The 25,984-nt window shown below is 42.1% G+C and overlaps 2 long non-coding RNA genes across 3 annotated transcripts in view; both read left to right on the forward strand.

Moving 5' to 3' along the window:
* Nucleotides 1-19,069, forward strand: part of LOC116657610 — a 231,280-nt gene extending 212,211 nt beyond the window's left edge. Inside the window, exon 9 of one of the 2 annotated variants that reach the window (XR_004312792.1) lies at nucleotides 18,818-19,069. This is a non-coding gene — a long non-coding RNA (uncharacterized LOC116657610). The remainder of the gene's footprint in view (nucleotides 1-18,817) is intronic. The other variant, XR_004312793.1, reaches the window with a different exon arrangement.
* Nucleotides 19,070-19,347: 278 nt separating this feature from the next.
* On the forward strand, nucleotides 19,348-25,076 carry LOC116657611. The gene is made up of 4 exons (XR_004312794.1): nucleotides 19,348-19,823; nucleotides 20,580-20,732; nucleotides 21,973-22,081; nucleotides 23,860-25,076. It is a non-coding gene; the product is annotated as an uncharacterized LOC116657611 (long non-coding RNA).
* Nucleotides 25,077-25,984: the final 908 nt, after the last annotated feature.

A 25,984-nucleotide genomic window follows, 5' to 3' on the forward strand; every position in this document is an offset into this window, starting at 1 on the left:
TAAGCAGCATGTGGAATATGGAGAGGAGGTAGAATGTTCTAGGCCTCAGGAAAAAGAGCTTTTCATCTGGGGACGTTCAGTTCCAGCATTCCCCACCCGCGCACCCATGGCAGACATTACTAATCAACCAACATGCTCTTTCCCCCTGAATCTAAAGCTGGGTTGGAATCCCTCTTAAGATGATGCTCCAGGCATCCACTAACAATCAAGGAGAGGTGATTTAAGAGAAGAGACCTATTTATTATTCCTTTTATACTCTCTTATTGTGCCTCAGGTAAGCAATACTATATCCTAAGAAAGAAGAAAGAACTTTTTGAGACAGAGAAACAGCAACTGTCTTTAACTTCCTCAAAATCCACCCACAAAAGATAGAGCCTTTCCCATGAGATCACCACGGGGCCACAGGTCATTCTAAGACATGGATCCTTAGAATCCATCCAAAAGCAGCAAAAGGAAAACTGCAGAACTGCAGGTCCGGCCTGGCTTGCTGCTCTGTGTTGGCAATTGGTTTGAAATGAATGCGTTCCAACGCTCTTCAGGTTATAAAAAATTTGCTCTGCCTCATGGTGTCAAAGTAGCTCCGAGTCTGCAATGTGTGTTGAGGCAGTTAAAAAAAAAGAAAAAAGTAAATAGGGTCCACAGAACTGGGTCAGCGAGGGGCTGAAGATGGCCATAATAACTCCAGTGAGAATGGATTGCGCATTTTCCATTTGCCCTGCCTCGTGCTAAGGTGAACCCTGTGGGGTTTACTCATTCCTCCGAACAAACAACCCTTTGAGTCAGATGCTATTATTATCTGCCTTTTACAGATGAACATCCTGGAAGCTCAGAGAAGTTAAGGAATTTGCTCAAGGTCATACAGTTTGCAGGTCATGAATCTCGCTGTGGGATTTGAACCCAGTTTCAAGAAACTATAGTCTTGAAACTGTGCATTTCAGATCAGCCAAGTCTTTTCTTACAGCGTGAAAAATGGCAACTTGGAGTTTTAAGCATCTCTCCTACTGCCTCATTAAGGGCAAGGACTTAGTCACCTTTGTATTTCCTACTGCATAGCACAGTGCCTGGCGCATGATCCAGTCACCTGGGGTTGGATTAATACTCAGTACAATTCAAGGTTTTCCAGTTCAGCAGTGAGCTCCGCCGTAGAGCAGTCATGGGTTCTTCTCAGCCTTCCATTGCTCGTCCCAGAGCTGGGGTGGGTACGGTTCCAGTGACCGTGCCACTGGCACTCTTGGTGCGTGCATTCCACACACAGTTTTTGTGCACCTACTATGTGCTAGGCAGTATGCTAGCAGGACAGCAGTGAACAAGACAGATCCAGTGTCTGCCTTTAGGCTTGCAGACCAGAGGGAGAGTCAGACTTAAGCAAATGATAATGGAAACATGGGAAAGAACTAAGAGCGGATGCTCAGAACTGCCTAGGAGGGGCTCTTCAACCCAGACCTGGGGGCTCACGGAGAACATTCTAGTGAAGCCTGAGCAATGATACGTGGAATGCTAGACAGGTGCCAGGCACAGATCTTAGAACGGGACATGATCACTTTTTGGAAACCTCCCATCTATTGTCAGTTCACACAGTGATCCTCTCACCGCCAATGTAGAGATGAGAAAATTAAAACCCAGAAACGTTAGGTAACTCTCTCAAGTACGTGGTAGAGCTGGATTCAAAGCCAGCCTGTGACTATAATTCAACCGCTCTCTTAATCTACTGCTCTGATCTGATCTTCTTCTTTTTTTTTTTTCCAGTGAGAGCTGAAAAATGAGTTGGAGTTAGCTTGGAAAAATAGGCAGAGAGGACTGTTTGAGCAAGAGGGAGTGGCAGCTGTGAAACTCAGTCTGGACAGGAAAGGAGGGGAGAGAGGTAGGACGGGAGGCAGCTAGTTGGGCATGAGTCAGATCTGAAGGCTTTGTAAAGCCCTGCCAGGGAGTTCAGCTTTCATCCCGAGGGTGCTGGTCAGCCATCAGAGGGTTCTTATCAGAGGAGAGACAGGATCAGATTTATCCTCTAAAATGATCACTCTGGCTCTAGACGAGGCTAATGAGGAGAGAGGTTGGGGAGATGCTAGAGATGGAGGTAGGGGACCTTTTGGCAGGGCTGGGACTGGAGTGGGCAAGCGAGGTGCCTAGAGCATTTACACAGCCCCAGGAGTCAGTGTCTCCTTAAATTTTGTGGCCTAGGTGCCTCCTTGTCTCACCCTAAGTCCAGGCCCTGCTACTTGGACAGCTGCTGTAAGAATCTAGGTCAAGGTCACATACACCAGACCCACATCAGGGAAGCTGGAAACTCATAAAAATGGAACAATCTTTTTCACCTCTTGGGTATTTATGTTCGTTTTTGACTGTTAGCTCTTATCATTACTCAGCTCGTTTTCGCTTTGACATCAGAAAGGGTGGAAGGTTTTATAGAACGGAAATCTCTTTGAGGTCCAAGAGTTCTTTTTTTTTTTTCTAATTGACAGTGGAGGAGGGGGAGGCAGGAGAGGAGAGAACGGTGGTGGGGGGGGAAGTTACGACATAGGCTTAGATTTGAAAAAAACAAAACCACCTCCTTTGCAAGAGTGGAGCCGAAGGATAAATAATAAAAGCAACTTCCAGCAGAGTGGAAAGAAAGCACAATGCAACCTTGAAATGAATGACCTGCTCTAAATGTGTTAACTGCACTTTCTCAGCATTATTACAGGGTGTTTGAGGTCCTTTTGTGAAAGACACTGTTCATTAACTACGCCTTCATCTCTGGGCACATTTAATCCAAAGGCCATAGGAACCTGTGGGGTTCGCTGGGACTCAACTAACTTAGATGCACTCTCAACAGAAACGACATTTGAGGTCGCTCGCTAGAAGCCCCAGGAAGTTCCTAAAAATCATAAAGATTAAAGTGCTTTTGAAGCTGGTTTTAAATACGCACATCAGGAGAATAGGGAGCCGAGTACAACAGAATTTCAATAAACTACTCTTTGGAGATGCTGAAGCATGTGGGTCTGTAATCTGGGATTCTGAATTGGGGCAGCTTCCAGACGGTGACTTTCTTTTTGTTTTTCCAGATTTTTAAATTTTCAATGTAACTAGTCAAGTAATTTCATGAATACATGTTCAATGCAAAAAACATTACAATGACACATAGCTCTGAAGAATTAAAAGAAAATAAAATGTATTCTTCACTTTCTGTTTGCACTCGATTCCATTTCTTTCTCCAGAGGTCACCACAATTAATAGTGGGTGTGATACTTTTGAGATTTACACACACACATGTGTATGCACAAAAATACACTATTTTGAAAAGTAAAGAAGCCACATTAAAAAAAAAAAACAACTGGAGGTTTATAGCAGTTTTATTCACCATAGCCACAACTTGGAAGGGACCAAGAGCTCCTTCACCAGGTGAATGGATAAACAGACTGTGGTACATCCAGGCACTGGAATATTATTCAGCACTAAAAAGAAACAAAGGATCAAGCCATGAAAAAAACATGGAGGAAACATACGTGCATATTTCTAAGTGAAAGAAGCCAATCTGAACAGGCTACACCTGTATGATTCCAACTATATGACATTCTGGAAAAGGCAAATCTATGGAGACAGTAAATAGATTTGTGGTTGCAGGGGTTAGAGGGGAGGGAAGCATGACTGAGTATAGAAGCTTTTTAGGGCAGTGACGCTACTCTGTGTGACACCACAATGGTGGATACCTGTCATTATACATTTGTCCAAACCCATAAAATGTACACCGAGAGTAAACCTTATGTAAACTCTGGACCCAGGTGATGATGATATGTCAATGTAGGCTCATCACAAATGTACCGTCTGGTGGGGGATGTTGATAACAGGGGAGGCTGTGCACCTGGGGGTGATGGGGAAAAATGGGAGAAACCTCTGTATCTTCTGCTCAATTTTGCTGTTGACCTAAGTCTACTCTTAAAAAAGGTCTTTTTTTTTTTAAGTAAGAGGGATCACATTACACATAAAACTTGCCTTCCTTTTCTTAACATATCTTGAGTTTCACTCCATTTCAGAACATAAAACCCTATATTGTTCATGACCACAGCTGCAAAGCATCCCACGTCATGGCCGTACATGTCCTCCTATTCATGGATTTTTAGGGAGCCCCCCCCCCATGTAGTAGCCTCCTAAGCCCTTTAGCAGTGGACAGCTTTGTGTGCACACCTCTGTGGCACTTGGGTGAGACACAGAACTGGGCAGGGGTTGAGAGCTGGCCGTCTACCATCCCAGAATCTGGGCTGGAGCTTTAGTTCAGCTACTTGCTGTGTTATCTTGTGTCAGTTAGTTCTCCTCGCTACACCTCCTCTTTATCATCTGCAAAATGGGAATATTGATAGCCCTTCCAGAACTGTTAAGCATTTGTGAGAAAAGCCACCCCTTAGCACTGTGCCTATGCATAGCAAATGCTCAGTGATGGATAATAAGTACATTTATTTTTCATGCAGAGTCCAAGGGGCAGGACACCATAGTGACGGGAGCACAGACTCTTAAGAGGGATCTCGTGTTTATAAAGTGCCTTGCAATGTCCTAATCACTGCATAACCATTTCCTATTATTACTAGTATCCTAGGGGTAGAATTGCTGGGTCAAAAAGATATGGTCGGGGGAAGGGTATAGCTCACTGGTAGAGGGCTTGCTTAGAAAGCATGAGGTCCTGGGTTTGATCCCCAGTACCTCCATTAAAAACAAACAAATAAATAAATAAACCTAATTACCTCCCCATCCAAAAAAAAAAAAAAAAAGATTAAAAAAAATCATAGATTGGCCACTATGTGAAAAATAATTACAAGGCTGTCATTAAAAGCAAGAAAAAAAGATCTGTGCCCTGAATATGTTAGGACCTACTGCCAAGCCACAACCCCCTCATTTCAACCTCTAAGGCACGACCAGTTTCCATTCCCACTGACGCACGGAGACTGCCGGTTTCCCTACACCCTTGCCAGTACCGGGTACTACCAGTTGGTTTAATTTTTGCCAATATGATGGGCTCATTTTTCCTTTACTGAGTCTCTTACAACTGGATCCTGCCATAAAACCAGTGTCTGTGGGCCTTTGAGAAGGCTGTCGGTGAATGCCAGCAAAAGCACGCGTCCCTCTAATTTGCCACAAGTTCATTTAGGCTCTTTGAAGGATTCACAAATGGTTATCAGGGTAATTCTGAAAAGAAGTGGGGGCAGAGATCCTCAAACAGAACCTAATGGTTTCCCGGGGGAGGAGGGGCTTTGCTTTGATTGGCTGCAGGACCCCTTCTGCCAGATGTCAGCAAATCAAATACATTCATCCAGCTGAAAACCAACCCATTCAGCCTTTCTGGGCAACATATTCAGATAGAACCCAGCATGCCGGGCTCAGGGTGGTGAAATAAATAGGACTTAATTTATATTTTAAAGCCTTTTATCTCTCTTTAAGCCCCTGTGCCTCGCTGAAATAAAACTTGATCGAGCTGGAGAGAGGGCAGAATGCAGCTTTAATAATGCATATGATCTGCAATCTTGGCCCTTTCTTTCTTCACCTTAACATTTTATAGGAGGTTTGCCATTTCCCTGTGCTTTCTCTGCGTGATTCTTGAACGACAGTCCTGTCCCTCTTCTAAACCAGGTTGCCTCAGCGTTCAGATGGTTTCAGGTGGGACTGGCAGGTTTGATATCCACTCCGCCCAATGAGAGACTCTAGGGGCAAACTGCGGTCCTTACCCTTCTCTCCATGAGCCACGATCTGCCAGTCAGCCGCCATATTGATAAGATTAGCTGGTAATGAGCAGCCCAGCCCAGCCCAGCCGAGAGGAAGACTCAATTAGCAGGATGGCACTGCATCTAATTCACTTTGCTGATCAGAGCTTGATTCTCTAATGACTACAGGAAGAAAAGCAGGGCGCCTTCAGTGCAGAGATCTGAGGGGTTTAAAAGCTTAAATGTGGTCTAACCTCTGCCTGCTGGTTTGCTGGGCAGTAAGGAGGATCCTAATGCCAGTATGGACAAGGGATTGCACTGATATGTGTGCCTTGAGCTCAAGACAAAGGAGATGGAATGACTCTCAGCATGAAAGCTGGTGCTTAGATTACAAAGTCTTTGCTCCTTGTTTGTTGCTTAAATCTCTTCTCCCTTTTTTTTTTTAAAGCTAAACTTGTTTATCATATTTACTTGGTGTGGAAACTCCTTCCATGGCTAGTTAGCTTTGGTTATAGTAATAGTAGGAGCAAAAATTCTACCTGCAATAATAATAAAGAGATAACTATTGAAGTCCTCAGGTATGTCAGGCGTTGTATTCAACCTTCCACATTGAGTGAATAACTTCACCTTCTAAGCAGGCGCTGGAAAACTTTTTCTTAAAGGGCCAGAGAGTAAATATTTTAGTTTTGCAGAACGGAAGGTCTTGAAGCCACTACTCAACTTTGCCATCGTATCAAGAACGCATACATAGAATACACGTAAATAAACGAGCATGGCTGGGGTCCAACAAAGCTTTCTTTACAACAACGGGCATTGGGCCCAGTTTGGACCGTTGGCCAGAGTTTGCCAACACTTGCTCCAAATCGGTGTTTCTCAAGCTTCAAGTTGGGCTCCATTAGTGATAGAATCAATTTAGTGTGCTGCAAAATGATTTTTTGAAAATATGAAACAAACCAAAATAGAATGAAAACTGTGGGAATGCATCACATCGCATATGGATAAACCCCTATTTGGGAAATTTAAATTTCAGATATGTGCATATATACATAAACATGTATGCATATATGTGTATACGTGTGTGTGTGTATTTGTTTGTGTGTGTGTTCTGGGCTTTGCTGTAAAATGTATAATCTTATGGATTAGGATCATAAAATTTCAAAAATACTGTTCTCAACACCCACACTGACATGTGTCAATACAATATGTGTTTTACAGCCAAGGAACCAGAGACACGGAAAAACTTTGCCCAAAGTCACACAGGTGGAGGGGCTGGGATTCAAATGATACTAAAATACATCGCCTCTCATACAATCAGCGGTTCCTGGTGGTGGAGAGCTGAGTCTGGGGAGGAGAACAAAGTGCCCAGGCTGGTCTAACAGGTGTTCTATTCTAAGATGACAAGCATTTGAGATAAGCTTTTTCCCTTGCGCATTTTGGAAATGCTAATGAACAGTCAAATGGTTAAAATTCTTTCCAGAGGAAGGAGAATAAAGGAAAACAGGGGACAAGATTTTTCCACATATAGAACGGTTTCCTGCTGAAACCAACCGAATGTCTTATTTCCTTCCTGGCATTTCCACCGCATTTGCTCTTTATCACAATGTATTTTTTTTCCCCCAACACATTTTAGAAAGTCAGTTGGAATTGATTGGAGACTCTAAACAGTCTCTTGAATGAAAAAAGCAAAGTGTAACCTATTCAAACAGCCCCTCTCCTTTAATCTAGTAACTCTGGGAGATGCAATTTAAATGATAATGTTAACCAAAATGGGAGAAACTCAAGGCTACAGTATAAGAGTTTTTTATTTTAACCCCCACTGAAAAGACAAATGGCTGAGACATTTATATCTGCAGTGCTTATTAGGTAGAAAATGCTCAACCCATTAATTTTATTGCTCCGGTGCCAAATATGGAGCGAGAATGAAGTTCGGAGGCTGTTACAAGACTCTAGTGGCTCGTGCAAGATGACAGCCGGCAGAGAGGGAAGCGCCAACAAAATCCAGGAGTTTTTTCAGAAGCTCTTCCCCCAACTTTCATCCTGGTGTGCAAAACAAGTGTTTCTCTAAAGTGAGATTCTTTGGAAATTTTTTCTCTTAAATGGAGACTTGAGAGTCAGTTTGTAAGTTTTTGTTTTTAAGGCAACCTTCCATAAGATGCTTGCTGATTAATTTAAAGATGGTCTCCCTGGCAACTGTGTTTTACAAGGGCGGATTATGCAAGCAGAAAATAGAAGCTGGAGTTATCGCAGATCATGTAAGTACATGCTAGTTTCAGTAAGAAAAACAAAAAAGAAAGGGAGCATATTTTTTTAAAAAAAAGTATTCCTAAATTTAAAGACATATATAGAAAAAATAAGGAGGAAAATAAATTATGTGTCATAATGCTACCTAATGAGACCGCCATTACTATTTTGGAACGTTTTTTTTTCCCTAGACTTTTTTCCTACGTGCTTTGGTTAAGAAGCTTCATGGCTCTTCAGAGTTAGCATCTTAGTAAGCAAAGCGAAAAAATGTAAGATGGAAAAGGTAGCTCTCTGCACTCAGTTTTACCTTGTGCCCTCCTGCTTCAGAGCCTGGGATTTGTGTTCAACAACCAGGGAGGCTTAGAAGAGTGCGCCCTAACCACCTCCACCCCAAAGCCTCCTCTAGAGCATCTGGGGTATCAGTACCTCGCCATAAACCTCTTACACATGCCTTGCGGGTTTTTGTCTACCAAGGCTTTGTTTGCAAGAAATCCAGAACTGAGAGACCCCCACTTAGTGTATTCCTTCTGGAGCTATGCCTTCAAGTGTCAGGCTTTGCTATCCACGTCTCATTACCCAACAAATTCAGTTTCTCCCATGGGCATGTGTGGCTCAGCGAAATTGCAAATCCCCTGTCCTATGCATGCCTGTTGACTGATTTTATATACATACATACAAATGCACACGTATATGCACATACAGGCGTATTAGTTTGTATATGTATATATATCATATATATAAACATGTGTGTATATGATCAAACTTAGATGTCATTTAAAGAATCGAGAGTTCTACAAGCTTGTTAAAAAAAAAAACAACAGAGCAGAAACTTGCTTCCCTTCATTTCTTCCCATTTCTCCCTCTCCAGAAGCAACCACTGTTGACTCTTTCCACTGGATCATTGGGGCTCTCCGGATATCTCAATAACATGCTTATAACGTTACATACAGATTCGTCGTATTTAGGCAGTAGCTCTTTCCCTCAAGGAAAATGAGGATTTAGCTCTCTGGTCACCCCTCCTGGCTTCCACCCCAACCACATATCCTATGCACATTTCTTGCCCCTGAATCTTCCCACTGATTTTTTGATTGTTCAATATTTGTTTGTTTTCTATGCCACGACCATGCCAAATAGCTTCCACGGTTGAACCATGTAACACATAGTCCATGATTTTTTTTTTCTTCTTTACGGCACAAATTTCCATTTTCCATGAAGTTAATACTTGCCTTTTTAAAATTTGCTCAGTTTTCCATGCTCTTGTCACAAAGTTGACCTCCCATTTTTGGCTAGCAATGACATTTATTCTCATCAGGTAAGTTAGCAATTTTACCCTTTAGGAGTTTGAAGCTCCTCGGGGCTTCAGATCTGCCCCTCTGCTCCTGATGTCAGGGAAAGCAGCTTTCATTCTGGCTCGTTTGCCCCTCCACCCTCGCCCTTACTCCCAGGTTCTCTGCAGTGGATGCTCTATTTCTCATAACCCACGTGATCAACATTCCTGACGTATTCTCTCAGCATAGTTGAGCACTACTTTCACTAGATTTCTGAGAAAGGAGTTATCATTATAGTTTTTATTATTGGAGATATGGTACATAAATGTTGCACATAGAATCCTAGGTTGGAAATCAGTTTCCTCGAAATTTAAAGACATTTCTCCGCCATCTTCTAGCTATTAAAGTTGGAACCGAAAATTGAAGCCGCTCTGTTCTGACTCTTTGCACAGGACCCGTATTTTCTCCTGGGAACCTTGTGCAATTTCTTGGAACCAGCTTTTTCAAATCCCATGGCCATGGGCCTTGGTCACAGCGCTGGCCCTCGGAAGCTGGAAACGCATGCTCTTTGGGTCGGGAGAATTTTCTTGAATTATTTAATGAGTAATTTCTTCCCTTCCTTTTTTTTCTGTTTTTTTTTTCTTTCTTTCTTACTAAAACTCTTGTTATCTAGCTGTAGATTCTCTAGTCTAACAATTTCTTCTTCTCTCCTATTTTGCGTTCTTCTGCGTTTTTATTCTGTTCTGGAAATTTTTGTCAATCTAATTCTCCCAACCCTTTCATATTTTTCAAAGTATGTCTTTATGCTCTCAAATCTTTTACTTCTGAGGGCTCTTTTTCACTCTCTGAATGCTCATGTTTTTAACAGCAAGTAGAACAGTCAGCATAGTGCCCAAGACCCCTAAGAGTAACAGCAAAGAGGAGGACGTGCCTGGAACACAGTGAACAAGAGTGAGTGTGGGAGCCAAAAAGTTCAGAAAAAGTCATGCAGAGGAGGGGGGCACATCAGACAGGGGCTATGGACCCTGACTTAAAGGCATGCAAGCTAGTGTCCATGCCTAGCTTTGTCCTTCTTTGGAAAACTTGCTAACCTCTCCGAGCCTTCGTTTTGCATCTGTAAACTGAGCTGTTTGAATCTCTGGGGAGCCTTACAAGGCTAATGTTCTCCTGGATCTTTAACTGCATCAACATTCTTTCCCCAAGGGAGGAACATCAAAATATTTACATTTGTGTCTATGCACTCTATGTTTTTCTAAATGCCCATGTATATCTGACCTTTACCTCACCCAAGAACAGAACTTTGACCCCCGAGGCAACTATGGATTGGTGGTTAAGTGACTTGCCCAAGGTCACTCAAGGAGTTAATGGCAGGGTCAGATTAGAATGAGGGTCTTTGGTCTCCCCAGCTGAACTTGGATGCAGAAGCCATGAGCAAGTCAAGCCTCTCAGTCATGACCAAGTAGAAGCTAATTCTTTGGAAGGAAAAGTTGAGCCTGCCTTCAGAGTCCTTCCAAGCAAGCCTGCTTCTCCACTAGCCGAAGGAAAGGACAGTGCTGGGAGTTTTACACCAGAAATTCATCATTACTCAGCCAGGAGCTGACACGATATGAATGGCATACATGTGGAGCTACTGAGATACAGCCCATTAAGAAGGCACCTTCTTACCCAGCATGGGTTTTACAGCCACCAAGAGCCTGGCGGGCTGGACAGTCTGGCGGTTCAGTTTTCCCCACTGTTTGAGATGGATTTGCCATACTGGGGACTGACCTCTGCTGAATCCTCTCTCCTTTAAAGGGCTGTCCTCTCTAAATCTATCTAGTTGATAGTGAGAGCAAAGAGGGCCAAATTGATGGCACCCAAGTCCATTGGGGAATGAGCAGAAAGTGCCAGGGACACCGTAATTTGCATAATTAAAAAGTATTGTTTTAAGGGAACAAGGATCAGGGTTTTCCATTTTGAAGTTGAAAAGGCCCCATGATTAATTTCCTCCAACCTCTTCCTTAATGATATGAAAAGCAATCAAAATAAGCGATCAAGACAATCAAAGTGTCCTAAGTACTTTAAGATAATAATGCCAGCAACAGCCAATAACAGCAATAACCAGAGCTATATTTGACCTTTGCATTTTTAAAACTAGGTGTCAGGCACTGTGTTAAGTCTGTCAAGGTCTTATTTCATGCCCAGAGAGTGTCATGATGTGGGGACAATTATTCTTGCCATTTTACACACGACTTAGATGCATTGCTTGGAGCTGAGCTGGATGTCCAGAGTCACACAGCAAGTAAGGGCAGGGCTGGAGTTTGAATCCAGGCTGTCAAAATGCAAATTCCAACCCTCTCAACTTGCTCTGCTATATTGCCTCTTAAAGAAAGCCTGCTTTACTATTGTCAACTCTGAATGTCACGTTGAGTACCCGAGAGGAAGTTTACCTTTTCTTTACCAGTCAGCAAGAAAAGTTATTTATTTTGCAATTTGTAAAATGTGGCCACATACACCTAACAGAAAATTTACCATTGTAAGCAAGCTTGAGTGTGTATGAAGTACATTCACAATGTTGGGCAACCATCACCGCCATCCATTCCCGATCTTTGTCATCATCCCAAACAGAAAACTTTAAGCTTTAAACACTAACTGTCCATCCCCTGGGGGAACCCCAGGCCCTGGTCAACTCTATTCTACTTTCTGTCTCTATGAATTTGCCTGTTCTAGGTACCTCCCGTCAGTGGAATCATACAACATTCGTTCTTTTGTGTCTGGCTTATTTCATTTAGCATACTGTTTTCAAGGTTTGTCCATGTTATAGCATGTAGCAGAATTCCATTCCTTTTTAGGCTGAATCATATTCCATTGTATGCATGGATGGATCCCATTTTGTTTATCCGTTCATCTGTCGATGAGTATTCGGACTGTTTCCACCATTTGGCTGCTGGGAATGATGGTTACTATGAACACTGGTGAACAAGTGTTTGTTTGAGTCTCTGCTTTCAATTCTTTTGGATATTTCTCTAGAAGTAGAATGACTAGATCCTATGGTAATTCTATGTTTAACTTTTTGAGGAACCACTACATTGTTTTCCCTTTTCCATTCCTACCAGCAGTGCACCAAGGTTCCAATCTCCAACACGTCTTATTTTTGGTTCTTTTGATAATAGACATTCTAATAGGTGTAAACTGGTACCTTGTATTTTGATTTGCATTTCCCGAGTGACAAATGATGTCAAACATCTCTTTATGTGCATGTTTGGAACTTGAATATCTTCTTTGGAGAAACGTCTACTCAAGGCCTTTGACCGTTTTTTTTCCCAAGTGAAAATATTTTATTTTATTTTATTTTATTTTATTTTATTTTATTTTATTTTATTTTCTAACATTTTTTATTGATTTATAATCATTTTACAATGTTGTGTCAAATTCCAGTGTAGAGCACAATTTTTCAGTTATACATGAACATACATATATTCATTGTCCCATTTTTTTCTCTGTGAGCTACCATTAGATCTTGTATATATTTCCCTGTGCTATACAGTATAATCTTGTTTATCTGTTCTACAGTTTTGAAATCCATTTGACCATTTTTGAATTGGGTTTTTTTTTCTTGTTGGTGAGTTGTAGGAGATTTTTTGTTGTTGTTTGGTTTTTTGCATATTCTTGATATTAATTCCTAATCGGATATGATTTGCAAATATTTTCTCTTGTTCTGTGGGTTGTCATTTCACACTCTTGATAGTGTCCTCTGATGGACAAAAGCTTTTAATTGGATGAAGTCCAATTTGTGTATTTTTTTCTTTTGTTGCCTGTACATTTGGTGTCATAAGAAATTATTACCAAATACGATGTCAAAAGATTTTCCCTTACTTTTTCTTCTAAGGATTTTAAAGTTTTAGCTCTTAAATTTAGATCTTTGATTCACTTTGAGTTAATTTTTGTATATGGTGCAAAGTAAGGGTCCAACTTTATTCTTTTGCGTGTGGATATCCAGTTTTTCTGGTACCATCGGTTGAAAAGGCCATCTTTCCCCATTGAATGGACTTAGCACCCTTGCCAAAAGTCATTTGACCATGTATGTGAGGGTTACTTCTGGGCCCTCTGTTCTACCCCATCGGGCTATGTCTGTCCTTACGCCAGCAACACACTATTTTGATGACTGTAGCTCTGCCGTGTGGTTTTGAAATCAGCAACTTCGAGTCCTCCAGCAAAAGTCATCTTAATTCACATGAGATGAAAGTTAAAGTGTGTATTCATCTTAGATCAGTGAATGCAGAGATGTCAATCAAACTAGTTTGAACACCAGAGTTTCTGTTAGCATTACGCAAGCTGTAGACTTCCTTGGAAGCTGCGCCTACCATTTTTCAGTCTTTTAGATGGAGGAAGGGGTCAGGATGAAGACCAGGGATAGTGGGCAGGTCTATGAATTGATCCGATCATTTTGGGAGGCATTTGGCTTTAAGAATCACAACCCTCGGCAATGGGCTACCATGACCCAAGAACAGCGTTTTCAGGTAGATTAATAACAAATGGACTTACGCAAAAATTTGCCTGCAAAAACGTCTAACCCAGCATTGTCAGCATAATGATAAACAACAATCGAAATTTGAGTGGAGCTGATTAAATTATGGTACAACTATACAATGGGATTCCAGGTGGCTGTTCGAAACATTTTCTTGAAGTATGTTTGTTGACATGGAAAGATGATGATAACTATCTAAGTTAAAAAACAAATTTTATGTGCTATGCAATTTCATAGTCGTCAGATTTAGAGATAATAAAATATCCCAACACACACACACATGCTGAGAGGATAGATGCCATTATTAATCATCACTATGTTAGGTCTCACCTTCCGGACAAGATTTTGTGTGCAATGAATTTATTAAGGAAATGCTTCAAGGAAACACTGGTCAGGGAATGGGGGAAGTGGGACAGAAAAAGGGAGGAAGCAAAGTGAGGATACAGTTTCAGGCCAAATCCTCCCAAAGTGACTCCAGACTGATCCCCTAGAAAACCTCTGGGGTGTACCTCAGCCTTGTCCTAACCTAAGGCAAGGAAGGGGGGTTTGCAAACTCCCTTGCCCAGCAGTCATTGGCCAAAGACCACCCTGGGGGGATGTAAACTCCCAGGCATTCTGGATAAAGCCATTGACAGCCTAAGGGCAACCCTCTGGGGGTAGAGCCACAGGTGACCAAAGTCTGCTGGAAGAAGTCTGCAGAAATGGAAAAATGGGTTCTAGGGTATCTGGGTGGGGCACCCCATTTAGCATTCTCTAAACTTTCATAGGCAAAGGCATTATTTTTGTAATGATGACAAGTTTTTTAAAATATATATGTCAAAACATATACCTTTCAAAGTCTGCAATCTCACATCTGTTTCATAGATTTATGCTCAGTCTTTAGTGACAAAAGGCTCTCTTCTTAGCAGCCATGCTGGATTGGCTGTTCTAGCAACATTCTAATAAAGCTTTGAGGCTTTAAAATCCTCATTCCAGGGAGACAATATTTGTAAACCATATATTTGACAAGAGGTTAATATTTAAAATATAGAAGGAACTCATACACCTCAATAGCAAAAAAAAAAAATAATATGACTTAAAAATGGACAAAGGACTTGAATAGACATTTATTCTCCCCCCTCAAAAAGATGTACAAGTGTCCAACAAATGCACAAAAAGAGACTTGACCTCACTGACCATCAGGGAAATGCAAATCAAAACCACAATAAGATATCACCTTCCACATGTTAGAATGGCTATTATCAAAATACAAGAGATAACAAATGCTGGTGAGGATGTGGAGAAAAGGCAACCCTTGTGCACTATTGGTGGGAATGCAAATTGGTGCAGCCACTAAGGAAAACACTATGGAAGTTCCTCAAAAAATTGAAAATAAAATTATCGTACAATCCAGGAATCCCACTTCTGGGTATATATCCAAAGGAAATGAAACCATTTTTTCAAAGAGGTATCTGTACTTCCACATTCACTGAAGCATTATTCACAATAGCTGAGAGATGGAAATAACTCATGTGTCCATCGACAGATGATGGATAAAGATGTGGTGTGTATGTATGTATATTTCATCTGTAAAAAAGAAGGAAATTCTGGCATTTGGGACAATGTGGGTGGATCTTGAAGACATTATGCCAAATGAAGTAAGTCAGACAGAGAAAGACAAATGTTGCATGATCTCACTTATATATGGAATCTAAAAAAAGCTGAGGTCATAGAAAGAAAGAGTAAGTTAGTGGTTGCCAGGGGCTGGTGGTTGGGGGAAAGGGAGAGATACTGATCAAAGGGTACAAACCTCCAGTTACAAGATGCATAAGGTGTAAGGATGTAATGTACAGCGTGGTGACCATAGTTAGCAACGTTGCTATGAGAGTAGATCTTAAATGTTCTTACCCACCTCCAGAACAGAATGAAAATGGTAATCATGTGAGGTGAAGGATGTGTTAACTAAACAATTGTGGTAAATATATACATGTATCAAATCATGTTGTACATCTAAAACTTACACAATGTTATACGCTAAGTATGTCTCAGTAAAACTGAGGGCAAAATCCTCTTTCCAGGGACCAACATGTTTCATTAGTAATGAAAACAATAATGGTAACAGTGACGATTCTTGGAACCATCCCGTGCATTAATGTTATTAATAATAGTAACGTGTATTGAAGCTCTCTGTGGACTGGGTCATGGGTAAAGCACTTCATGCATTATCTCACTGAATCTTCATAATAACCCTACGGGTTAGGTACAGATATTAGCCCTATTTCCCTATGGGAAAACTAAGGCTGAGAGAAGTTGAATAATTTGCTTCAAAAAAACCAGTAAGAGGCAGAGCTTGCCCTTAACCCAGGCTTGCCTGGTGCCACAACTGACGTTCAGAATCACTGCAGTGCATTAGATCTCAATCCACGGGCCTTTCCTCTTACGTTTTAAGAGAACGTAAATCTTGAATTCTGATCATGGGCCAGTTCTTCTGCTGTTATATTGTGCTCTTTCTTTTTATATGTAATCCTGAGACTATTTCTCTGTTGGTTTTCCCAGACTCTTTGGACAAGCCATTTTAGCTTCTTTCTGTTCATAATCTCTTGGGAGAAGGGCTGATGTATTTGTAAAATTATAGGCAAAACCCATTCTATTATCTATGGAGAATACCTGCCCCAGTGCATGCTGGGTTGAGCATTTTGTAATATTCAAACTTCAATCATTGCATTCCCTGAATGACAGCTTTCTCTGATCTAAGGGGAAACCTCACCTTTTTGTCTGCTGCAAATATACATGGTAAAAATGGACAGAGGCCAAGAGGCAAATTATAATGTGAGAAAAGCATTTTCTAGGACAGTAGAATAAAGGTGATAATTTTAGAAATTGCCACATAGGCTAAATGGGTGGCTTCCTTCTTTTCCTTAACAGTTTTCCTTTCATCATCAGCTTGAGTCTAAATTCCTGGCATAGAACTCAGCATGACACAGGCTGAAAGAAACAGGTTGAAAGAAATGGAAACAAACAGATAGTTCAAAAGAAATGGAGAGGATTTAGTTGACTTTTATAGGTTAAATTTCTATCCAAAGATTAATTTGCTCTCACCACAGTCATAACTTTCCAGATTTCTGTTTACTTATGTATGAGGAAAAAAAAAAAAAACCAGAAAGCAAGCTCAGCTAGGCTGAATCTAGCAATTAGTTAAATTACGCAGACATCCATTATTGAGGAACCTCGATTCCACTTGGAGTTGGGGTTTGTTTAGTGCCGCCTGATAATAACTTTCTGCTTGACTGATGGCTACTAATTCTGACAGCGCTAAGTGAATGTCAATCACAAATGGAAACAGACATGCAAACTCTAGGACCCATTAAGCCGGTTGCCATGATCGCGCTCCCAAATGTGTGTTGATTCAAAATACAGGCCAAAGAGATTTAATTGCCTTCTGGATGGGAAACATCTATGCTTTGAGTTTGCCGTTTGAGGTGTGCAGCAGAGAAAAGAGCTTAGCAGAGGGGCCTCGGGGGATCGGGAGAGCATCGTGCCCCGCTGACAGGTGCAGGAACAGACTAAACATCTGTGAACGGAAAGCCGAGTATTTAGAGACAAGGTGGTAGGAAATTAAAGCACCAAGAGATACTTCAGATTTTCAGGGAAATAGGCCGGGAAACTGATTGTGTTTGTGTTGATCAGGAGCCGCCGAAATGAAGACAGAGCCCACCAGCCTTCACTATCTCCCTCCTCTTTGAGCCCACTGGTGGTGATGTGGGCTTAAAGCGTGGAAGGACGCCTCCAGGAGCCCAGCTACACTGTCGTGGGGTGAAAATGAGCACTTAAAATGTAAACGCTTCTCCCAAATTCACGCGCTCCAGGCAGATGGGTTTGGAAGATGTTCGCCCGCTGTTCTCATGGAGTGGCTGCTCTGTGGGGCTCCTCTGGGACCAGCTAGGCTGGGGTTTTTTTGCTTTGTGTGTTTTTTATTTTATTTTTCAGATAAGCCAACTGAGGCTTGGAGAGGATGGAGAATTTGGGTGGCAGTCTAGTGTCACGCTCAAGCAGACAGGCTCAAGTTCTGGATCTGACACTTGGAATTTCACTGGGTGGTTGGGGCAAGTTTCCATCTCCCTAAGCCTCTGCTGTTTTTTCTGTAAAGTGGGGGGTGAAGATAAGAATATTGATGACAGAGCATTTACTATTAGGATTAACTGGGAGAATGCATGTAAAATACACTGTATTTATTTAATGTAGATTTATTGAGCACCTTCCACATCTCTGATCAAGTTCTAGGGGCTACATAATTTTGCTTTTTGCCCCTGGGTGGACAAACATAGCTAATCGAGGCAGCGGCCAACTTTTATTAGATGTCTACTGTGTGCCGAGGTCCTATGCTTACCTTTTACACACACACATCTTATTCTATCAGACGGTAACCCTGAGAGGCAGGTACTATTCTGAATCTCCATTCTGAGGTTTAAAGAGCAGAAGCAAGTAACTTGCCCAAGGTCACACACCTAGTGGGCTGAGCTGCGATTCATTCAATTGATCCTTTCAACTGATATTTAACGAGCACCTACTATTGTGCTAGAGGCAGGCAAGGCAACAGCGAACGCTGAGCAGGACTCTGTCCTAAAGGTGCTTCTGTTCCAGTCGGGAGGCTCACTGTACAACAAAGATTTAGTTCTGACGGGGACAACTTTCAGGAAGAAGCCATGTGAGGGCTAAGAGTGAGATCTGACCTGGTTTTAGGGCGTGACATTTAAGCTGAGCTCTAAAGAGTGAGCAGGATTGGAGTGAGAGGGTGGGACGGAAAGAACATTCCAGGCTGGAGGCTGTTTTCACGGTATCGTGGCTCCTCTTGCTTGTCCTCAGTCTGTTGACAAACAGCGTTGGCTCCGGCTCCGGGTGTTGGCGGCTCCCGTCCCACGTTTTGCCAGCTGGGCTGACAGCCCTGAGCCCCCACAGATGCCTTTTCTCTGTCAAAGGGTTTTGACATCACTTCTTAGAATGAACCTTTTTCTTGACTGAGGGCTTGTGATTGGCCCTTGGCAAACTGCAAGACTAAAGGCCTTCTGTGTGTGCGCATGTGTGTGTGTGTATGTGTGTGCCTTGTAGCTGTAGAAATGCCATCTTCGGTTATATCCCTTAACCATCCCAATTCTCAGCCCTTTTGCAGTGGGCAGGCAGTGAAGATGGTTGTTTTGAGTGATAAAGAAGCTGGCTAGTTCCTGGCAGTAAACCCTGAATAACCCCCCTCCCTGCATAACCGCAGACAGAGAAACCCACTCGGCATCAGGGCTGACAAACACCAACTTGTCAGAAACGCCCAGGACACGGACAGGACCGTTTTCATGATTCCTCGTTGGGGAAGACAAAGAGGACAGGCAGCCGGCTCAGAGCCGGAGGACTTTGAATTAAACAGGAGGAGGTATGAGATTTTTTTTCACATTTCCCCCACTCAATTCTATTAAAATACTTTGCGACTCTTGGCTCAGAATTAGGGCCTCAGACATTAAAAGGGTTTCTCCTCCCTGTCCTCCCAGCCCTCCCGGAGCTCTTAATCTAATGCCGGAAGGAGACGTGTTTCAATAAGCAACTTTAAAATGAAGTAAGGTGTGCTCGGTGTCCATTACAGGGCCCGCCCCCAATGGGCACCTAATAAAGTTCTTTTGAATGACTACACGAACAAATGAATGCATGAATAAATGAATGAACGTCTATGAAGAAGCGTAAGACACCCATGTGCAATTAATAAATCACATTATTAAATTTTGCACTGAGAATGGGGGGCGGGGCTGGAGTACGTAGGACTTGAACTGATGAAGAAGAGAAAAAGGCAAGTGATGGGGACACCCTGATCTTCAGGTTTGGGGGCCCCATTTCAAGCTTGACTGTGTCCCCACCTGCCTTAGAGTACTGTGGTGGTCGTGTAGTGTCCTGCAGGGGTACTCAAACTTGAGTATGCTTTGGATTCACCTGGGAAGCGTGTTAAAACCTAGATTTGGGGGCCCCACCCACAGTTTCTGATGCAGTAGGTCTAGGGTGGAGCCTGTCAACTGAAGAAAAACACACGGCCTAAAGCTGCAGGTTATATTTTCTTCGGGGAACTTACTGAGGACTGTAGCCTGGGAGGCAGCCTTTCAGTTGGCTCTGAGAAACCGATCCAAAGAGGTAAGGGAGGAGCCAGGATATATAGGCGTTTTTGCTGAAAAAAAGATATAATCAAATGTCAAAAGATTATTGCTAATCACAAAAAGCAGACATCTCAGGTTAATGATTTTAGTGCTCTTATATGTATGGGAAGATGCAAGAATCCGGGCTCATTTAAATTATTCCTTAGATATGCACCGTAAGTATCCAAAGCACATGCTTCCTGTTTTTCTGCACCCTAGATTCCCCTCAGGGTGCACCCTCAGTGGGTAGAGGGTAGCAGGGTGGGGTGGAAGGCGGTAGCTACAGTGGCTGATGGCTTGGGTGGGCAATATTCCTTGTGTGCTGGAATGGCAGGCTATATTCTTTGTCCACAGCACTTCCTCTTGGTCATAAATTCACCCAAGGTTTGGGAGGCATTTCACGACCAATTTGTCCCACGGAGCTAGGGATTCTCACTCCTAGGTCGAGCCGGAGAGCTTGCATTTCTAGCTGTTTCCCATGTGAGGATGACAGTGTTGGTCCTGCGACCACACTTGGAGAACCACGGGCAGAGTGCCTTGGAATAAGAGGTTTGGATTAGGGTTGCTAGATAAAACAAGATGCTCTGTTAAATCTCAATTTCATATAAACAGCCAATACTTTTGTAATGTACGTTATGTCCCAGGCAGGAGACGTTCTGTATTTTCATAGGCTGCATCTGCAACCCTATTGGGCTTAACTCCCAGCATTACTGCTCTGGAGTCTCGTTATTTAAGGCAAGTCTTTGTGCTTTAGTATCTCCAGCTACAAAACGGGGGTGGCAAGAATGCCACGTGTCTCCTAGGATGCTCGAGATGACGAAAAGACTGTGTAAGGACCTACCGCCGAGCCGAGCCTGCAGCAAGCACTCAGTAAATGTCAGCTGTTACTATTCACCATTAACCTCAGGTGAGTAACTTCGGGGAGGAAAAAACATTATGCAGAGGGTGCTTTGTGAAAGGGTTCTATGATTCAGCCTTTTTCAGTTTTAAGCAGGAAATATTTCTCTTCTTAGAAAAGGTTCTTTTAGTCACTGCCCCCTCCCATTTCTGTCATAGTAGATTAGGGAAAAAAAAATGGGTTGACTGATTACATCTAAAAGCTGTCCTTTCAACAACTCCTACTCTGGCTCAGGGCAGGATTTGGTTGTCCTTTCTCTTGTGCCCGAGTGTTCAATTTCTCAGAAGCTGGCAAGGGCAGGTCTTCAGGGGCAGACCTAAATCCTGCCTCTGGGAAGTACAATCCTCAGCAACCTGCTGCTTGCTATTTAAAGAGAGACAGCGAGAGAGGTGGTGGGGGAAAGAGAAAGAGACAGAGAGAGAGGAAATGTAAAAATGCTTCTAATCCTTTGTATGTAGAATCAATCTGAATGTGACTCAGTTCCTTGGAATTAAACTTTTTCCCTCAATTATTTCAAATTTAGGTCTCTCTGGTTAAAAGCTACTAACTTAGCATCACCCAATAGCAACATCGGAAGGGGTCTTAGATATCACCTACTCTCATGACTTCCATGTAAATGTGTGTCTGTTTATACGTATTACACATAAATCGAGAGCTAGGAAGAGGCTGGGATGCTGATTGTCCCTGCACTGCGTGGAGTCCTGGCCCTTTCTGGAGGCTGGAGAGCTGGTGAGGGTCAGCCTGACATGCTCATGTGTAGAATGAGTGATCTAGTGGGCCCGGCGTGGGACGGCAATGTCTGGAGATTTCACTGGCCCTCGGTGAAATAAAGGTGATTAGGTCTGTCATTTTCAACCTGTAGGTTGTAACCTATATGTGGGTCATAAGAGGGTCTTGCCGCTGCTAAGACAGTGATTTTTGACCACGGGCAGTTTTGCTCTTCCAGAGAGATTTAGTGACGTTGAGAAGGTTTTGATTGTCACAACTTTGGACGGAAGGAGGCATGCTATTAACATCTAGTGGGAGGGGCCAGGGATGCTGCTAAACATCCCCCAGGGCACAGCTCAGCGCCCCAACAGCAGAGAATTATCCGTCCCGAATGCCAATAGTGAAGAGGTTGAGAAATACTCTCTAGCATTTATTGAGCATTTAATATATGCAGGCACACTGCTAAGTGCTTGCATTAATGAGCTCTTTTAATTCCTACGACATGTGGGAGATAAAATTATGTTCTCATCCCCATTTTCAGATAAAGAAATTGAACAGAGTGATTCAGGGTTACCTGAGGTTGCACAGTTAACAGAATTAAGATTCAAATCCAGGAATTCTGTTTCCAGATGCCTTGAATCAGCCCAAAGGTAAAATATATACAACATAAAATTTGCCATTTCAACCACTTTTAAGTGTACAATTCAGTGGCACTCATTTGTGCAACCATCACCACGCTCCCTTTCTACAATTTTTTACCACCTGAAGCAGAAACTCTGTACCCATTAGTCACTCCACGTTCCCTCCTCTCCTCAACCCCGCTGTGAACCTCTACTCTCTTTCCTGTCTCTATGAATTTGCATGTTTTCGATATTTCACGTAAATGGAATCATATCATATATGATCTTTTGTGTCTGGCTTCTTTCACTTAGCACGCCTTTAAGTTCATCTGTGTCGTTGCACTTACCAGTATTTCATTTATTTTTATGGCTGATTAATATTTCACTGTGTGAATCGGTCACATTTTGTTCATCCACTTCTATTGATGGACCGTTGGGTAGTTTCTACCTTTTGGCTCTTGTGAACAACGCGACTGTGGACCCCAAGTTCCTTTACACAGCTGCGGGAGAAGGCTGATGTCCCTCAGAACAGAAGAGAAGCTAAGTTTCCTTTGGTTTCAGATACTGTGCCCTGCCCTCTCTCATGTTATCTCATTCAGTCTTCACAATGGCCCGTGATGCTCCCCCATTTTTTACCTGCATGAAGGACAGAGAGAGTGAGTCACCTGCATAGGGTCACACAGCCAATCTAGGTGCATCATTCCATGTCACAAAAGAGGAAGCTATGTATGACGTAGCAGAACTCTGAGTGGTGGCTGCCTTCTGGAGCGGGAGCTGAGCTCAGTTCTGATTTGCACAGAAATCTTGGTGGGCAGAATTCCTTCAATACTCATATTGTACTGTTTTCTGGTGCTATATTTAGACATACGTGAGGAAACCTCAAATGGGAAGAAGGAATGTTTTCACTGTGCAAGAAGAAAGCGATTTTTTTTTTTTATCCCTAAGCTTCAGGGCCATAATTTCCGCTCCTTCTCTATTTGGTGAGGTTTCCTTCAGTTCATTCATTCCTTCAACGTTGGTGAGGGCTTCCTACGCGCCAGGGACGGCTCCAGGCACGGAGTATGGCTGTGAGCAGGACAGAGTCCCTGCCCGCCTGAACCTGTGGGGGCATCCAGGTCCTGAACACATGAACAAACACAGGAGCATATCAGACACTGACACAGGCAGAGAGTTCCACCTTGCTCTTTATTTATTCCTTGTGATCTTACTTTATTATTTTTTATTGAAGTATAGTTGCTGTACAATATTATATGAGTTACAAGTGTGCAATATAGTGATTCACGATTTTAAAGGTTATACTCCTTTTAAAGTTATTACAAAATACTGGCTATGTTCCCCATTTTGTACACTAATATATCTTTGTTGCTTATCTTATACCCAGTAGTTTGTACCTCTTACTACCCTAGCCCTACCTTGCCCCTCCCCTCTTCCATCTCCCTACAGGTAACCACTAGTTTGTTCTTTAATATCTGTGAGTCTGCTTCTTTTTTGTTATATTCACTAGTTTGTTGTAATTTTTAGAATCTACGTATAAGTGATATCACACCGTATTCATCTTTCTCTGCCTGACTTAGTTCACTTAACGTAATGCCTTCCAAGTCCATTCATGTTGCTGAAAATGGCAAAATTTCCTTCTTTTTTATGGCTGAGTAGTATTCCATTGTTTATCTATACCACATCTCCTTTATCCATTCATCTGTTGATTGGCGCTTAAGTTGCTTCCATATCTTGGCAATTGTAAATAATGTGCTACTATGATCATTGGGGTGCATGAATCTTTTTGAATTAGTGTTTTTGTTTTTTTTCAGGTATATACCCAGGAGTGGAATTGCTGGGTCAGATGTATGTACACCTTGCTCTTTAACTTATCTACAGACTTGAACAATAGAAAAAGTCTATCCACAAAAGAGGACACTGAGCCCTGAGGCTGGAGGGCCAACCTGACCTCTTCAACTTTCAATCTCACTGTGTTTCCAGAAATGACAATGCGTTTATTGCAATCAACTGAGCAATAACATCATCCTCTGATCCTTGGTGTCGCTTTGGTGGGAGGAACAGAGCCTAAAGCTGGACTCATGCTTTTTCCACTCACTTTTCTGGAGTGCTGTCAGTTTAGGGAAACACTCTCAGGGTTTAGGCTTACCTTCTATATCAAGAATTAGCAGACTTTTTTCTATAAAGGGCCAGATAGTGAATAGATTTGTCTTTGTGGGTCATAGAGTCCCTGCTGCCATTATAACACGAAAGTAGCCAGAGACACTACACAAATGAATGGTCATGGCTGTGTTCCAAGGAAATTTTATTTAGAGGCCCTGAAACTAAATTTCATATAATTTTCCTGTGTCTTCAAACATTATTAAAATATTTCAATCTTGCATCGAGTCGAAATATACCTTCTTGTATCATTCATTCAATAAACATTTCTACAAAATAAAACATTTTAACTGCATATGATGAAAGTTTTGGAATATACACGGAGGTAGAGAGAACAGTAGAGTGAATCCCTGTGTCTGTCGTCCAGCTTTGCCATTATCAACACGTGGCCACTCTTGTATTACCTTCCTGCCTCCGCCCACCCCACCGGCCATGCATGGTTCTTCCAAGGAAATCCCAGAAATCGTATCACTCCATCAGCCAATCCTTCAGTACACACCTCTGAGAGATAAAGATGCGATGATTAATAACTAAAAAAATTAACCCTTATTTCTTAATACCATTTATATCCAGTGTTCAAATTTCCTTGACTCATTTTCTTTTATAGTTGATTTGCTTAAATGCAGATCAAAATAAGATCTACGTGATGCATTTAGTTAGTAACTCTCTTAAGCCCCCCTTTTAAACAGCAGCTTGTTGAAGTATAATTGGCCCACTGTCAACCGCACATATTGAAAGTGTACCATTTGATAAACTTCCACATGTGAATGTAACCATGAAGCCATCACCACAGCCAAGACAGTGAACATTTCTCTTGCCTCCTAAATTTCTTTGACCCTCTTGGTACTCTCCACTCTGCTCCTCCCCACTTCACCTCACCACCTTCCAATCCCAATGCAACCACTAACTTGCTGTCTGTCATTATACATTAGTTTGTATTTTCTAGAGTTTTATATAAATGGAGTCATATAGCATGGATACTGTGTTTTGTCCAGCTTCTTTTGCATTCATGATTGGTTTGAGGTTAATCCATGCTGTTGAGTGTGTCAATAGTTTATTCCTTTTTCATGGTTATTGACAAGCTTTCTACTGGATGAGCTTTCTACCATGGTTTATTTATCTACCCACCAGCTGATGAACATTTGGATTGTTTCCGGTCTTTGGCTATTCTAAGTAAGGCTGTTAAAAGCATGAGCCACAGACAGGGGGAGAAAAAGATTTGCAAAGCATATATTCAACAAAAAGGCTTGTATCCAGAGTAAAGAAAGGACCCTCAAATTTTCATAATAAGAAAACAAACAACCCAAGTGAAAATGGATACCAAATTTAAATTGCCACTTCACCAAAGAAGATACACAGATGACAAATACGCACATGAAAAGATATTCAGCACCTTTACTTAGAGAAAATGCAAATTAAAACCAGAAATGAGGTATCAATGCATAACTATTAGAATGGCTACAGTCAAAAGGGCTGACCGACCAAACATTGACAAGGATGAGAAAGAACTAGAACTCTCATTATACTATTGGTGAGGATGTAAATGGTACAACCAATTTGGAAAACAGTTGGGCAATTTCTTAAAAAGTTAAATATACACTGTGGTAGGCAGCATAATGGTCCCCCTGAAGATGTCCTCATGCTAATCCTTGCAGCCCTTCAATAGGGAACCTTATATAAGGAAAAGGACTTTGCATATATGTTTAAATTAACAATCTGGAGATGGAAGAAATACCCTGGATTATCTGGGAGGCCCAATATAATTCCAAGGGTCCTTAT

This window comes from Camelus ferus, chromosome 18, assembly GCF_009834535.1.
Source record: "Camelus ferus isolate YT-003-E chromosome 18, BCGSAC_Cfer_1.0, whole genome shotgun sequence".
Classification (NCBI taxonomy): Eukaryota; Metazoa; Chordata; class Mammalia; order Artiodactyla; family Camelidae; genus Camelus; species Camelus ferus.